At 43.4% G+C, this 17243-nt stretch overlaps 1 protein-coding gene across 4 annotated transcripts in view; it reads left to right on the top strand.

Annotated features, from left to right (window-relative positions):
- Positions 1-2456: 2456 nt before the first annotated feature.
- Positions 2457-17243, top strand: part of LOC139226519 (serine/arginine repetitive matrix protein 3-like) — a 1009807-nt gene continuing 995020 nt past the window's right edge. For all 4 annotated transcript variants that reach the window (XR_011587274.1, XR_011587275.1, XM_070857353.1 and 1 more), the window contains exon 1: positions 2457-2595. The gene's annotated coding sequence lies outside the window, so the exon portion shown is untranslated. The remainder of the gene's footprint in view (positions 2596-17243) is intronic.

Below are 17243 nucleotides of genomic sequence, written 5' to 3'. Positions count from 1 at the left end.
ACACATAGGCTATAATGATAATACTGATCAGATATGAATGAAGATTGGACATAGTGTGTATATGTATGTGGAGGATATGTTGACAAGGACTAAGCATAACACATTAGGTTTAATTTTCATTAATAACTTAACCACGAAAAATGAAAAGTGATTGTACTCAGCAAATCCAAGCATAATCTCCACAACCTACTGCCAAAATTTAAGTATACTCTGCGTTAAAAAAGTAAGTACAAATATACGCAGTATACACTTTACTACACCCCTACTATCAAGGCTTGCCTTGAAGTAGTACTTTAATCGGCCTTTTCTACACAGTTTATTATCTTATATAACTCTACAAGTCCCCTATCAATATTTCTTTCAAAACTGAATGGCCAGGTTTCTCTAGTCTTTCAATAATTGACTTTAGGGACTGATATCATGGCTGTCTCCTATCTTAGGACTCAATTATTTCCCCTGTGCTCGCTGACCTACATTGGCTCCCAGTTAAACAATGCCTTGATTTCAAAATTCTCCATTGAGCCTGCCCCAGGTACTTCTCTACTTATTTAATCGTTTATTTCCACCTCTGTAACATTGCCCGCCTCCGTCCCTGCCTCAGCTCTTCTGCTGCTGAAACCCTCATCCATGCCTTTATTACCTCCAGACTTGACTACTCCAACTTGGCTGGCCTCCCACATTCTATCCTACGTAAACTTGAGGTCATCCAAAACTCGGCAGCCCATGTCCTAACTCGCATCAAGTCCCGCTCACCCATCACCCCTGTGCTCGCTGACCTACATTGGTTTGAGTTGAACAATGCCTTGATTTCAAAATTCTCATTCGTGTTTACAAATCCCTCTATGGCCTCTTCCCTCCCTATCTCTGTAATCTTTTTCAGCCTCACAACCCCACGAGATGTCTGCAATCCTCAAATTCTGCTCTCTTGAGCATCCCTGATTATAATTTCTCAACCATCGGTGGCCGTGCCTTCAGCTGCGTTTCCCACATTACAACAGTGACTGCACTCCAAAAGTACTGCATTGGCTGCAAAGTGCTTTGAGAGATCTGGTGGTTGTGAAAGGTGCTATATAAATCCAAGTCTTTCTTTCTTTCCTGACCAATATTTATCCCTCACTCAACATCACCAAAAACATTATCTGGTCATTACCACATTGCTCTCTGTGGGAGTGTGTTGTGTGCAAATTGGCTGCTGTGTTTCCTACAATAACTACACTTCAAAAGTACTTCATTGGCTGTAAAGAGCTTTGGGACTTCCTGGGGTTGTGAAAGATGTCAGATAAATGCAAGTCTTTCTTTGTTTTTAATTGAATGGTGTAAAGCCTAACACATTTCTCTTACATATAAGAGATTGTCACTTGGGTACCTGTGGGACTCCATTTACCCACCTTTACTCCATATCTCTTGATACCCTTACCTAACAAAAATCTATTGATCACAGTCTTGAAAGCTCTCTTTGTCCCAGCATCCACAGTCTTTTGGGGGAGAGAATTACAGATTTCTACCAGCCTTTGTGTGAAAAAGTGCTTCATGATTTCACTGTTGAATGGCCTAGCACTAATTTTAAGACGATGTCCCCTTGTTATTGATTCCCTCACCAAAGGAAATAGTTGTCTGTATGTACCCTATCAAATCCTTTAAACATTTTTAACACCTCGATTAGATCACCCCACAGTCTGCTAAACTCAGTTTTGTGTTCAGTTTTGGTCTCCTAATCTGAGGAAGGACGTTCTTGCTATTGAGGGAGTGCAGCGAAGGTTCACCAGACTGATTCCTGGGATGGCAGGACTGACATATGAGGAGAGATTGGATCGACTGGGCCTGTATTCACTGGAGTTTTGAAGGATGAGAGGGGATCTCATAGAAACATATAAAATTCTGATGGGACTGGACAGGTTAGATGCAGGAAGAATGTTCCCGATGTTGGGGAAGTCCAGAACCAGGGGACACAGTCTTAGGATAAGGAGTAAGCCATTTAGGACTGAGATGAGGAGAAACTTCTTCACTCAGAGAGTTGTTAACCTGTGGAATTCCCTACCGCAGAGAGGTGTTCATTGGATATATTCAAGAGGGAGTTAGATATGGCCCTTATGGCTAAAGGGATCAAGGGGTATTGAGGTGAATGATCAGCCATGATCTTATTGAATGGTGGTGCAGGCTCGAAGGGCCGAATGGCCCACTCCTGCACCTATTTTCTATGTTACTCAAGGGAATACCAAGCCAAGTTTATCCAAACTGCCCTTATAACTTAACCCTCTAAGTCCCAGTATCAATCTGCATGGTTGCCCCACTCCATGGGCCTTGCCTTGAGGAGAGGAAAGGATGCAAATTGCCAGAGTGGGAGGTGTGCAGCGGCCCTCCGCGCCTGCAGATGGCGCGACGGTGCATTTTTCCTTCCCCACCCCACCCCCGCGCACTGGCGGGAGCGTCTTCTCTTTCGCCGCTTGACGGATTGTTGTCCGATTTGCTTTGCCGCCTCTCCATAGCGACCGAGCGCGGAGTTTGGCGGCCTGGGACCGGCGGGAGGAGGAGAGACTGCACCAACCGGAAGGTGTGTCGGGTACCGCGGCCGGAGCCGGATGACCGGGTGACCGGGTGAGTGTGAGTGTGAGTGTGAACCGGGGTGAGGAGGAGGAGGAGGAGAGTGGTGGTGAGTGGTACCCATGGGGATGCAGGGATGGGGAGCAAGTGCTCTGCTCACCCAGAAGGGCCTTGTGCTGCTCACACCCACCGCCGCGGAAAACACCCCGCCCCATTCTAACAGTTTGCCTCACCTGAAAAATTCACGTGAAACACTAAATCCACATTTATTATGTTGCTGCCAGACTTTTGCAGTCCAAAAAAAATTGTCAACTTTGTTAGTAATTTTCACTGTGTGTGGGTTTAAAAAAAAAAGTATATATCTCTTGTCTGTATTTTGCACAACTCCGGTAGTTTCTATGAGTTCAGCATCCTCAGCAACTTGGCCAACTGCAGCAGGTGCAGGGAGAACAAAGAAACAAAAGGCTCAGTTTAAATGTTGGTTTTTGTTAACAGTGGCCCATGACTCGCGGGGCTTCCGACATTTACTGGCAGCTCTCTCACCCCCAACAAAAATAACAAACACAAAGGAGTTTTTAACTTCTCCAAGGTAATCTACCCAATGAATAATTAAAAGCAAACAATACAGAGTGATGATAGTAATTGTGTTTGACAACACATATTTAATAGTTTTCATTTGGTGATTATTACTTACAAAATTAAGTAAATCACGTAGTTTATCAATGAATGTCAGTGAAAATATAACATTTTTATTGTTTTATGAATAATCTGTGTTTGTTTAATTATGATTTAAACACAATCCGTATTACATTTTAAACTGTAGGAATAAATTCAACTCTTGGTTCCTGAAGTATTGAAGCTTTGATTTTCTTACTATTTGAAATTTAAAATATAAAAATTGCCCAATTTAAAGAATGCTGCTGCTAGTTCCAATTAAGGTAATCAGATCTTAAGCAATTTCCTTTAATTTTGTTACATATACATTTATTTTAATGGATGGCAATGCAAAACACCAACAGAAATTCTGAGTTTTATATTCTCTTGTTAAGGATATTGTTGCCATCTCAGCACAAGCAGATAGATTTATAATATTTGTTATAATGTATAGTCAGCTCCACTTATAATGGGCATACTTATAATGGTAATCACATTTAATGGACAAAATCCAGAAACATAAATTATTTCATTGTGAATGGAATTATTTTAAATGAATAAAACTCTAGGGGGATCTGACTATAGTTACACTCTGTCTATGGCTTGTGATATTCTTTTCAAGATCCCAATCGTGCTGTCTCCCCAAGATCTGCTGCTGATTTTAAAGTTACAGTTTTGCTGAGATTAGCACGATGGAGTTGCCAACTTTAGAGACTGCCAGTTTAAACATGCTGTTGTACAGTGAGCAAAACATGTGCTGAGTGCAACATCAGATGGTACAGCAATCTGGTGTTATATTTAAACTCAAGATAACTAACAACCTTTAAAATCAGCTGATTACTGTACCAGTGACCTATGGGACAGCTGTTTATAAGGGAAACAAAACCAGTATCTTATAAGCAGCTTAAACTGTACTGTCATGACATCAAGAAAATAACAATACTCTCAAGAAATTGAAGCAGTTCTGGAAAGGGGAAGATTTGGTGATGCACACTTTTCTTTCACTGTGTTTGAATCCACCCCAGGCTGGTGGGATGAAGATCTTCCTCTGTATCCACCTGTAGATGTCCTGTGTGAAATGATTTTGGGCACGTTGGTCTGATTCTGATGGGGATAGGTCAACAGCATAAAATCACCTCCAAATTCATTGTAGACTGGCACAAAATGGACACCCTTGCAATAGGATGATGTTGTAAAATAGAAATGTCGCATTGGTGTTTAGGCTGCTGTAGAAGTGGAAAAACTAGTCTGAGCTTGCACTGCGCATGTTCCACCTAGTTTTCATGGAATTTGCAGAGGGATCTTGAAACAGGCGCAGTTCCTTTTTTTATATTTAAATTGATCCAACGCTGCTTTCAGGCAGCCGCCAGGGACGCCTAAAAACAGAGAACAAATATGGCATCGGTTATGCACTGGTGCAGGACCTTGTGCCTAGAAATTGGAATACATTGTGCCTGTTTTATGCCCAAAAAACAGGTAAAATGCATGCCAATTCTATCCCAGTGTGTCCACATAACTTTTGCTGAATGTGGTCCATGCCAAGTGCCAGGATGTGGGAGCAGGCCCACCATGAGTTTGACACCTGTAGTACAGTGGATAGTGCTATTCTGGGGTACATGATAGGATTCATTAAAGGGAATGTTGGAATTCTCTCCCCCAAAAGGCTGTGGATGTTGGGAGAGTTGAAGCTTTCAAGACTGCGATTGTCAGATATTCATTAGGTAAGGGTATCAAGATATGAATCAAAACCGAGTAAATGGAATTGAGGTACAGATAAGCCATGATCTAATTGAACAGTGGAACAGGCTCGGGGGGGGGGGGCTGAATGACCTACTCTTGTTCCTATACATGCAGAATTATAACAAACCAGGGAACACTTGATGTTGGCACTGACAAGAGAATAAATGAAATCGTTTCCATTTCCCCAGCAATAACATTCATCACTGAGCTCAACATTTACTAATATATTTATATAGATATCATTTACACAAAACTGTAATTTGAGAATATATGTTGCTTGGATAACTTCTGATATGGGAAGTGTGATTAAAACTTCTGATTTGTAATTTACATATAAATAGAATCATTTTTCAGTGGTACAGTATTAAATTAAGGTATCAGATAACATGTTGCATAATAATGGAATGAAGGATTCCTTTTACTCATTATATTTGAGACAGCAGTAGCTCTAATCTGACAGATTGAGGTCATAGTTTTTACCCTGTGGAGGATATTCAGATCTAAGCTTTTCTTGGTGAGAGTTGGGACGAGGACATCCATTTGAAATGAGCTTGGTGCTATGTGGTGTTTTGTGAATCAAAATCTGGGCACATTGAATTTTCACCAGGCTTATTGTTTGGTGTTTTTCTTTTCTTTTAACATGTATGATGGGTTTTAATTTTTTTAAACAATCATTGCCGAGATATAGTTTGAAGCAACGCACAAAATTCACATTTCATTTTCCAATCATGTTCCAAGCTATTAGCTGTCACACTCCGTGATTCCTTTGCTCCTTTTATATTCCCTTTAGATGGAGTAATTTTGAAAAAGAAAAGTCTCTCGCTTGTATCTCTTTCGTCTTAACAGCAACAACTTGCATTTATATTGCGCCTTTAATGCAGTGAAACGTCCCAAGGTGCTTCACAGGAACGTTATCAAACAAAATTTGACACCAAGGAGATATTAGGGCAGATGAGGTAGGTTTTAAGGAGTGTCTTAAAGGAGGAAAAAGAAGTGGAGAGGTTTAGGGAGGGAATTCCAGAGCTTAGCACCTTGGCAGCTGACGGCATGGCCACCAATGGTGGAGCGATTAAAATCAGGGATGCGCAAGAGGCCAGCATTAGAGGAACACAGAGATCTTGGGGGATTGTAGGGCTGGAGGAGATTAGAGATAGGAAGGGGTCATGGAGGAATTTTAAAACAAGGATGAAAACTTTAAAATCAAGGTGTTAACTTAACCAAAGCCACTGTAGGTCAGTGAGCACGGGTGATGGGTGAATGGGAGTTGGTGCGAATTAAGATATGGCAGCAGAGTTTTGGGTGACATCAAGTTTATGGAGGGTGGATGATGGGAGACTGGCCAAGAGAGCGTTGAAATAGTCAAGTCTAGAGTTTCAACTGGATAAAATACACACACACGACTTCTTTTTCAACATTGGCATTGACTTAGATCCAGTATAAAAGCTGGCATTGATATTGCTACCAACCATCTCCTTAAACCCATCTTCACTGCCTCTTCCACCCTCACCTCCAATAAAAGTGTGACGAGCTCGCGCACTTCTTTGTACTAAGATTGATACCATCCATTCAGCTGCCTCTGCTGCATCCTTCACTTCCCCTTGCCTACCAAAAGCAAGCTGCCCCCAAGGCTCCCCGCCTGAACCCGCATATTTCTCTAGTCTCTCTCCTATTGCCCTCTTTGGATGCCTCATGTTCACGAGACCCACCCCCTGGTCTCTCTGCATTGTATTCCCAGTAAACTAATGATCACCCAACTTCATTTCCTGATCCCCCAGGCTAGTTGACATTGCAAAAGGTTTCCCCTACTTCGGGTACTGTTCCCCTCCCTTTCAAATCTGATTGCATCAACCCCCTTCTCAGGGAAAAAAAACCCAAACTTGACCACTCTGTCCATGCAAACTACCATCCCACCTCCAACTTTATTTTTCAGTCAAGTCCTTGAATATGTTGTCTTCTCCCAAATCTGTGTCCATCTTTCAACAACTCTTATGTTTGAACCTCTCCTATCATGTTTCCGCCCCGCCACAGTACTGAAATGTCACGATATTAATCAGTCACAAATTATATACTATGTGACCATAGTGCACAATCCCACTTCATCCTTCTCGACCTGTCTGCAGCCTTTGACACAGTTGACCACACCATCTTCCTCCAATGTCTCCAACGAGTATCATTCCTGTCTATCCAGTTGTAGCCAGAGAATCTCCTGCAATGGCTTATCTTCCTGCCCCCACACTGCTATCTCTGGTGTCCCCCAAGGATGTTTCCTTGGCCCCCTTCTATTTCTCATCTACATGCTGCCCCTTGGTGACATCATCCAAAAACACAACCTCAGGTTCTACATATATGCTGATGACACCTAGCTCTACTTCTGCACCATCTCTCTTGACCCCTCACTGGCTCTGTATTGTCAGCCTGCTTATCCAGCATTCAGTGCTGGACGAGCTGCAATTTCTTCCAATGAAACATTCTCTTGCCGCTGATTACATTCTCCTCCCCGGCCACTGTCTCAGGCGGAACCAAACTGTTCGCAAACTTGGTGTCCTATTTGATGCTGATCTGACCATCCGACCCCATATTCTCTCCATCACATAGACTTTGACCTCCGTAACATAGCCTGTTCTCCACCCCCCCACCGCGCCATTATCAGTCCATCTGCTGCTGAAACTCTCACCATGGTTTTGTTATCTCCAGACTTGATTATTCCAATCCTCTCCTGGTCAGTCTCCCATCTTCCACCCTCCATAAATGTCACCTATTCTAAAACTCTGCTACTTGCATTCTGTCCCAAGGCATGCTCACCCATCACCCTGTCCTCGCTCCCAGTCCAACAATTCCTCAAATTTAATATTCTCATCCTTGTTTTCAAACCCCTTCGTGGCCTTGCCCGTCCCTATCTCCTCCAACTCCACAACCCTTCTGCAACTCTGGCCTCTTGTACTACACCACTCGCTTCACCGCATCATTTTTGGCCGTGGCTTAAGCCGCCTAAGCTGTAAGGTCTAAAATTCCTTCCCTAAACCTCAATGCCTCTCCACCTCTTCTCCTTTACACCCCCCCCCCCCCCCCCCCATCACCCCATAAAACCTACCTCTTTCACCAAGCTTTCAGTCAGCCCTCCTAAATATCTGCACCCTTGGCTCAGTGCTCATTTTTGTCTGATTACGCTTCTGTGAAGCACCTTGGGATGCTTTCCTACTTTTAAAGACGCTATAAAAATTAAATTACAAGCGCAAGGTGTTGCATACTGGAAGAAAAGTAGTGTATACTTAATGAATGGTGTCAAACTAGCTGCAGGAGAGGCTGAAAAGATTTGGGAGTGGTAATAGACTGAGAGAACCATGCCCATACACTGCATAGCAGCAATTAAGAAAGCAAACAAAGCTGTTGCTTAAATTACTGATATTGCTAAATCAGGGGAGTGCAAATCTGAGGCCATCATTGCTGAAGCTGGATAGAGCACTGATCAGCACCTTGAATACTTCAACAGAGGAGCATCTACACCCTGGAAGCAATGCAGAGAAGGGCCACGAGACTGATCTCTAATGTTCGAGGATTGAGTTGTGAGCAAAGGTTGGAAAATATGCGTAACGTGGTCTAGAAACCGCCACATTTTGGCTTTCCAAAGTGCAGGGGTTGAGAAGTTTATGCACTACAGCTGTTTTATCGACTATTTACTGATCTCTTTAAATCTCTAACATGTTGCTCACATTGTAGTACTTTTACAAAGAACATTGATACAAACAATAGCTCTAAATTCGTGGTGAGCCCCGCAAGTTCTGGGTTTAGACATTTGAAGCGCATGCGCCTAAACCCTGAACTTGCGATCTGTTAAGAATCTTCTTGACAGATCGCACGCATCCGGAAGTAAAGGACCTCCACTGGCGGAGAGTTGGGCAATTTGCCCAGAGAATGCCCTTGAAATTCTTACAATTGATGAAAGCAGTCATTAGGCCTGCTTTTATCCGCACGAGACTTTTAAAGGACAGAAAAATAAATTTTTTTTCAATAATTTAAACATTTAAAAGGTAGGTTTATTTTTTGAGCCTTTAAAATATGTAAATTTATTTTTTAAAAAATGTAATTTTTGTTTGAGATAATTAATTAAATTCCATTTTGATGATTTGATTTTAATTTGTTTTATGTGTTTTTGGGGGTATTCCCATTCATACTTTAGGTGATTCCAATCATCACATGTATGAATGGGAATACCCCGATTTTGATTGGTTGGGCTGGCCCACATGATCCCAGGGACGCGTGCGAAGCGTTTAAGTCCCTGGGATACATGGGCCTCTATGCAGGCCTTCGCATAGAGGCCCAGAACCGCAAGTCCCCGAATCTCCCGCACCACCAGGTAGATTTGAAGACATTTTTCAGGTCGGAGGCATCTGCCCGCGGGAAGCCTCCGACCGCATTTTCTGGGTCTATGTCTGAAAGTTAGCTGCGATGCTCAGCTGTCTAATAGCGCTGCTCACTGGCATTTTTACCACTGGAGTCATGCTATGCTCAAAGTGCCAGCATCGTGGGACTTCCAGCTTCTGATTTAGTGATCATTCAGTTATAGTCCTCATCCCGATAGATCACTGCAATAAAAAAGGGTGCAGAATTTCGAAGCAATTGCAAGGGCTGTAAATAACCACAGTTTCTGCTGTTGAAATGCGCACAGCTCTTTCTCGGTATACAGTTTGAGAATTTGAATTCCGTTTAATAAAAAAATTAAAAATCTGGTAATGAAAAAAATGCTGGTATCAGTAAAAGTGACCATGTAGCTGTCACATTGTCATGAAAACCAAACTGATTCACTTTAGGGAAGGATACCTGCTGTCCTTATCTAGTTTGGCCTACATGTGACTCCAGTCCCACACTAATGTGGTTCACTCTTATCAGTTTATCAGATATATCTAAATGCTACTGCAGCACCTCCCAAACCCACAACCACGGCCACCTAGAAGGGCAAGGGCAGCGGGTGCATGGGAACATCACCACCTCCAAGTTCCCCCTCCAAGTCGCACATCATCCTGACTTGGAAATATATCACCGTTCCTTCATAATCACTGGGTCAGAATCCTGGAACTCCCTCCCTAACAGCACTGTGGGAGTATCTTCACCACACGGACTGCAGCGGTTCACAAAGGCTGCTCACCACCACTTTCTCAAGTGCAATTAAGGATGGGCAATAAACGCTGGTCTTGAAAGCGACGTCCCATGAATGAATGGAAAAAAAAATGAAGGCCCACCTTCATCTTCTCAGGGCAACTAGAACTGGGCAATAAATGCCAGCCTTGCCAATGGCAGCCATATCCTGAGTATTAATTTAAAAAAAACTACAAGCAACAAAAGATGAACCAATCAAATCATTCCTCGGCACGAATAATAAAGCACAGATCACATTTCAATAAGTACGGTACTTTTTTATATCCATGATTTTCCTGAGTGAATTTTGCATAAGGACATGTGGACTGGTAACTGGAGTTGATGCAATGCGATCTTGGGCCATGGATGTACTAGACATGAAAGATCCAACTTTTATTACAGTATAAAATGTAGAGGAATACAGAAAGGGTAAAGGTTGTGTGTATTAGAGGGCAAGAAAATATTGTGCACTCACTGTTTTCAGAGGCAGATAATCACACGATACTCCCCCTTCTGCGCTATTTCATCTGATTCTTTTCCCCGAACAGTATACTCAGTTGATATAAAAATAAATTGTACCGTGCAATGGAAGAGTGACAGCACTTCAAAAGTACTTCATTGGCTATAAAGTGCTTTGGGATATCCAGCGGTCGTAAAAGGCGCTATATAAATGACATAAATTACATCAATAACAAAAGGAAAATCACGATGGGGTAGGCCACTAAGGGATGCACAAGATAAACTCACAGGTAATAACAGGGAAATGGCAGTAAAATTGAAAAATTACTTTGCCTCAATATTTACCAGGGAGACTAACCGGGTGGACATGACATAACAAGGTATCAAGACATTTAAGATAGAAAGTGGAGAGATACTTAGAGAGGTAAACCCCCTAGTCTAGATGGATTGCATCCAAGTATCCTCAAATATGTTAGAGATGAGATAGCAGCCTTCGATGATTCCTCCAGTTCCTGCGTCATGTAGGCTGAAGTCAGATCCAGCTTCATGAATGTCTTTCCTCCTGCCAGCGTTGCAAAGAGGTCGTCGGACTTTGGTAGTGGGTATTATTCCTGCAGGGAGAAACGATTGATAGTTACTTTGTAATTGCCACAGATTCTGACGGTGCTATCTCCCTTGAGGATTGGGATGATAGGACTGGCCCACTCGTTGAACTCGATCGGTGAAATGATGCCCTCTCTTGGCAGCCGGTCTAGCTCGATCTCTACCCTTTCTCTCATCATGTACGGCACTGCTTTTGCCTTGTGATGGATGGGTCGCGCCCCCGGAATTAGATGGATCTGCACTTTCGCTCCTTGGAATTTTCCGATGCCTGATTCGAACAGCAAAGGAAATTTGTTTAAGACCTGGGCACACGAAGTTCCAGCGTATCTTTCCCAGCCAGCTCTTGCTGAGCAGTGTGGGACCATCGGCCGGTACCACCCAGAGTGGTAGCTTGTGCACCGCTCCATCGTAGGAGACCTTTACAGTAGCACTGCCGATTACAGGAATCAGTTCTTTTGTGTAAGTTCTTAGTTTCGTGCGAACTGGAGTTAAGACTGGTCTAGAGGCCTTGTTGCACCACAATCTTTCGAAAGTCTTTTTGCCCATGATGGACTGGCTCGCGCCCGTGTCCAGCTCCATTGACATCGGGAGTCCATTTAGTTCAACATTCAGCATTATCGGGGGACAATTTGTGGTGAATGTGTGCACTCCATGTACCTCTGCCTCCTCGGTCTGAGGCTCTGGTTCGTTGTGGTCCTCCGTGGATCTGTCCTCCACTGCAACATGATGGTTTGCAGGTTTAACAGGATTTGCAGCTCGCCTGAACACTCGGAGGTGTCCCATTGTTCCACAGCCCTTGCAAACGTACCCTTTGAAAACGATGATCACCACCTGCAGTACCAACAAGGTGTTAATGGCCTTGCATTCATCACTCTTGATAGTGGACTCTGAGACATCTGCAGATGTGCAGCTGCAGGTATGTGTGACCTGCCCTGTATGTTACGATTCGAAACCAACATCACTTTGTTCATAGTACTTGTAGCAGCACTTGTGTGCTGAGAGATTTGCTTAGTATTGTCACTGGTGGCAATGAACGCCTGGGCTATCGCTATAGCCTTGCTCAAGGTTGGGATCTCTACACTCAAAAGTTTGCGAAGTATGGTTTTGTGGCCAAAGCCAAGTACGAAAAAGTCTCTGAGCATGTGCTCCAAATGTCCTTCAAATTCTCAATGTCCTGCAAGGCGTCTTAGCTCGGCGACATAACTCACCACTTCCTGGCCTTCAGACCTTTTGTAGGTGTAGAACCGGTACATCGCCATCAGAATGCTTTCCTTCGGGTTCAAATGCTCTCGGACCAGTGTGGACAAGTTGTCGTACGATTTCTCCGTAGGTTTCGCCGGAGTGAGCAGATTCTTCATGAGGCCATACGTTGGTGCCCCACAGACGATGAGGAGGATCGCCCTTTGTTTGAAACATAGAAACATAGAAATTAGGTGCAGGTGTAAGCCATTCGGCCCTTCGAGCCTGAACCACCATTCAATAAGATCACAGCTGATAATTCATCTCGGTACCCCTTTCCTGCTTTCTCTCTATACCCCTTGACCCCTTTAGCCATAAGGGCCATATCTAATTCCCTCTTCAATATATCCAGTGAACTGGCATCAATAACTCTCTGTGATAGGGAATTCCACAGGTTAACAACTCTGAATGAAGAAGTTTCTCCTCATCTCAGTCCTAAATGGCTTACCCCTTATCCTTAGACTGTGTCCCCTGGTTCTGGACTTCCCCAACATCGGGAACATTCTTCCTGCATCTAACCTGTCCAGTCCTGTCAGAATTTTACATGTTTCTTTGAGATCCCCTCTCATCCTTCTAACCTCCAGTGAATACAGGCCCAGTTGATCCAGTCTCTCCTCATATGTCCGTCCTGCCATCCCGGGAATCAGTCTGGTGAACCTTCGCTGCACTCCCTCAATAGCAAGAACGTCCTTCCTCAGATTAGGAGACCAAAACTGAACACAATATTCCAGGTGAGGCCTCACTAAAGCCTTGTGCAACTGCAATAAGACCTCCCTGCTCCTATACTCAAATCCCCGAGCTATGAAGGCCAACATATCATTTGCCGCCTTTGCCGCCTTTACCGCCTGCTGTGCCTGCATGCCAACTTTCAATGACTGATGTACCATGACACCCAGGTCTCGTTGCACCTCCCCTTTTGATAATCTACCGCCATTCAAATAATATTCTGCCTTCGTGTTTTTGCCACCAAAATGGATAACCTCACATTGATCCATGTTATACTGCATCTGCCATGCATTTGCCCACTTACCTAACCTGTCCAAGTCACCCTTCAGCCTCTTGGCGTCCTCCTCACAGCTCTCACTGCCACCCAGCTTAGTGTCATCTGCAAACTTGGAGATATTACACTCAATTCCTTCATCTAAATCATTAATGTATATTGTAAAGAGCTGGGGTCCCAGCACTGAGCCCTGCGGCACCCCAGTCACTGCCTGCCATTCTGAAAAGAACCCGTTTATCCCAACTCTCTGCTTCCTGTCTGCCAACCAGTTCTCTATCCACGTCAGTACATTACCCCCAATACTAAGTGCTTTAATTTTGCACACCAATCTCTTGTGTGGGACCTTGTCAAAAGTCTTTTGAAAGTCCAAATACACTGGTTCTCCGCTGTCCACTCTACTAGTTACATCCTCAAAAAATTCCAGAAGATTTGTCGAGCATGATTTCCCTTTCATAAATCCATGCTGACTTGGACCTATCCTGTCACTGCTTTCCAAATGTGCTGCTATTTCATCTTTAATAATTGATTCCAACATTTTCCCCACTACTGATGTCAGGCTAACTGGTCTATAATTACCTATTTTCTCTCCCTCTTTTTTTAAAAAGTGGTATATTAGCTACCCTCTAGTCCATAGGAACTGATCCAGAGTCGATAGACTGTTGGAAAATGATCACCAATGCATCCACTATTTCTAGGGCCAGTTCCTTGCGTACTCTGGGATGCAGACTATCAGGCCTCGGGGATTTATCGGCCTTCAATCCCATCAATTTCCCAAACACAATTTCCTGCCTAATGAGGATTTCCTTCAGTTCCTCCTTTTCACTGGACCCTCGGTCCCCTTGTATTTCCGGAAGATTATTTGTGTATTTCTTCGTGAGGACAGAACCAAAGCATTTGTTTAACTAGTCTGCCATTTCTTTGTTCCCCATTATAAATTCACCTGAATCTGACTGCAAGGGCCCTTACATTTGTCTTCACTAATTTTTTCTCTTCACATATCTATAGAAGCTTTTGCAGTCAATTTTTATATTCCCAGCAAGCTTCCTCTCATACTCTATTTTCCCCCTCTTAATTAAACACTTTGTCCTCCTCTGCTGAATTCTAAATTTCTCCCAGTCCTCAGGTTTGTTGCTTTTTCTGGCCAATTTATATGCCTCTTCCTTGGATTTAACACTATCCTTAATTTCTGTTGTTAGCCACGGTTGAGCCACCTTCCCTGTTTTATTTTTACTCCAGACAGGAATGTACAATTGTTGAAGTTCATCCATGTGATCTTTAAATGTTTGCCATTGCCGATCCACCGTCTACCCTTTAAGTATCTTTTGCCAGTCTATTCAAGCCAATTCATGCCTTATACCATCGAAGTTACCTTTCCTTAAATTCAGGACCCCAGTCTCTGAATTATCTGTGTCACTCTCCATCTTAGTAAAGAATTCTACCATATTATGGTCACTATTATGGCAGGGAGATGGAGGGAAATAGAATGGGGGCAGAAGCAAAAGATAGAAAGAAGAAAAGTACAAGTGAAGGGCAGAGAAACCCAAGGCAAAAATCAAAAAGGGCCACATTACAGCTACATTCTAAAGGTGCAAAGTGTGTTAAAAAGACAAGCCTGAAAGCTCTGTGCCTCAATGCGAGGAGTATTCGTAATAAGGTGGATGAGATAACTGCTCAGGCAGCAATTAATGAATATGATATAATTGGCATCATGGAGACCTGGCTCCAGGGTGACCAAAGCTAGGAACTCAACATTCAGGAAGGATAGACAGAAAGGTAAAGGAGGTGGGGTAACGTTGCTGGTTCAAGAGGAAATTAACGCAATAGTAAGGAAGGACATAGATTGAGCTAACCAAACTGGTAGCAATACGGTGGAGGAGGATTCCCTGGAGTGTATTAGGGATGGTTTTCTAGATCAATATGTCGAGGAACCAACTAGAGGGCTGGCCATCCTAACCTGGGTCATGTGTAATGAGGAAGGACTAATGAGCAATCTTGTGCAAGGCCCCTTGTGGAAGCGTTCTCTTCCCCATCTGGCTCGTTGGCCACAAAGTATTGGTCGAGTCGCTCCACAGAAGTTTCCCAATTTCTCCAGGATGCCCACTGTTCTCTGCATCTTTGGGTTCGCTATCTGTATCTCATCTCCCGTTGTTAGGTATGGAGAGAGTCAGATTGAACACTGTGAGCTCAAAGTAAAGTGCGACCTTAGTCTTTTACTGCAGGTCTCCAGAGTGCCCCTCTAACCTGTGAGGCTTCCTTAAATACCTGTGCTCCCAAGGGATTATGGGATCCTTTGGGACTCCAGGGGATGAGCCCTATGGTGGCTGTACCAAGTAAATGCAAGTTTACATATATAACGTATCCAACTCCCTTTTTAAAGTTACTATTGATTCCACCACCCTTTCAGTCAGTGCGTACCAGATCATAACAAGTCGCTACATTACATAGGATGTACGGCACAGAAACAGGCCATTCATCTCAACCAGTCCGTGCCGGCATTTATGTTCCACCCGAACCTCCACCTGTCTTTCCTCATCTAACTCTATCAGCATAACACTCTTTTCCCATCTCTGTCACATGCTTATCTAACCGTCCCTTAAATATATCTATACTATTCACTTCAAACACTGCCTGTGGCAGCGAGTTCCACATTCTCACCACTCTCTGGCTCATCATAGCCAGTCCCTCGGGATCGAGGAAGACTTGCTTCCACTCTTATCATGAGTTCTTGGGTGGCTGTACAGTCCAATATAAGAACCACAGTCTCTGTCACAGGGGGGACAGACACTGGTTGGAGGAAAGGGTGGGTGGGTTGTCTGGTTTGTCACGTGCTCTTTCCGCCGAGACTCTAGGAGCTCAGCGCTCTCCCGGATACACTTCCTCTACTTAGGGCGGTCTTTGGCCAGGGACTCCCAGGTCCGTGGGAATGTTGCACTTTATCAGGGAGGCTTTGAGAGTGTCCTTGTAACGTTTCCGCTGAATTCCCTATTTGATTTCTTGAATTCTTTTTTTGATTTCTTGTATAAAATAAATTCTCTGAATTTCCCCCTGGATATTTTGCTAATGATCTTAAATCTGCGGCTTCTGATTACCGACTCCTGTGCCAGCAGAAACAATTTGTCCCTATCTACTCTATCAAAACCCTTTATCATTTTATTATTTATGAACTATCGCCCACATTTATTTTATCGCATCTTATTTCTCAGTTCACTGGTATATTTTACCTCAAATAAATGAAGGTTTTGTAACAGCCTCTCTAGGGGACAGACTGCAGCCCGGAATCCCCAGCAAGCTTGACTATAACTTGTGGTTTCACCTTGCTCTAGTTTTTCTCAGGCTGGAAGGTCTGTTTTCAGCATTAGCTTCCATAATTTATTAGGAGTCTGCCTTAGCATCACATCTTAATTTACCAGAACAAATGATCTCAAAATGGATTAAGGTGATGCAGGTTTTGCAAACAAGAAAACAGGTTTAAATGTGAAGAAGTAATAGTTGAAGTAAAAATAAGTGCTTGAAACACTAAAATGTCCATCCACTGTCGGAACATGATCATTTTCAACAAAGCAGCTGATGGGAATTATTACAAATAATTATTGGATGCCAGTCATTTTAGAAATGATTACTCTGCGGTGAAGCATCCATCAGTTGTGGCTGGGGCATTTGATGATCTGTACAGTGCTTTTGGGCGCCTATTTTACCCCTACTCTACCCAGTAGATATGAAACAGCTGTGCTTAAGCTTCCACAGGTCAGGTTGGCAGAAAATGTATCCGGCAACTGCATCCTATGCATTTCATTGTGATTTCCGAAACCCGTAAGCTGCTTAAGTGCGACATCACTTTTGTGTGCATTTAACTCCGTCTTTGGGTGTGCTTACT

The sequence above is a fragment of the Pristiophorus japonicus genome, chromosome 16, assembly GCF_044704955.1.
Source record: "Pristiophorus japonicus isolate sPriJap1 chromosome 16, sPriJap1.hap1, whole genome shotgun sequence".
NCBI lineage: Eukaryota > Metazoa > Chordata > Chondrichthyes > Pristiophoridae > Pristiophorus > Pristiophorus japonicus.
This window is presented reverse-complemented; position numbering and strand designations above follow the sequence as displayed.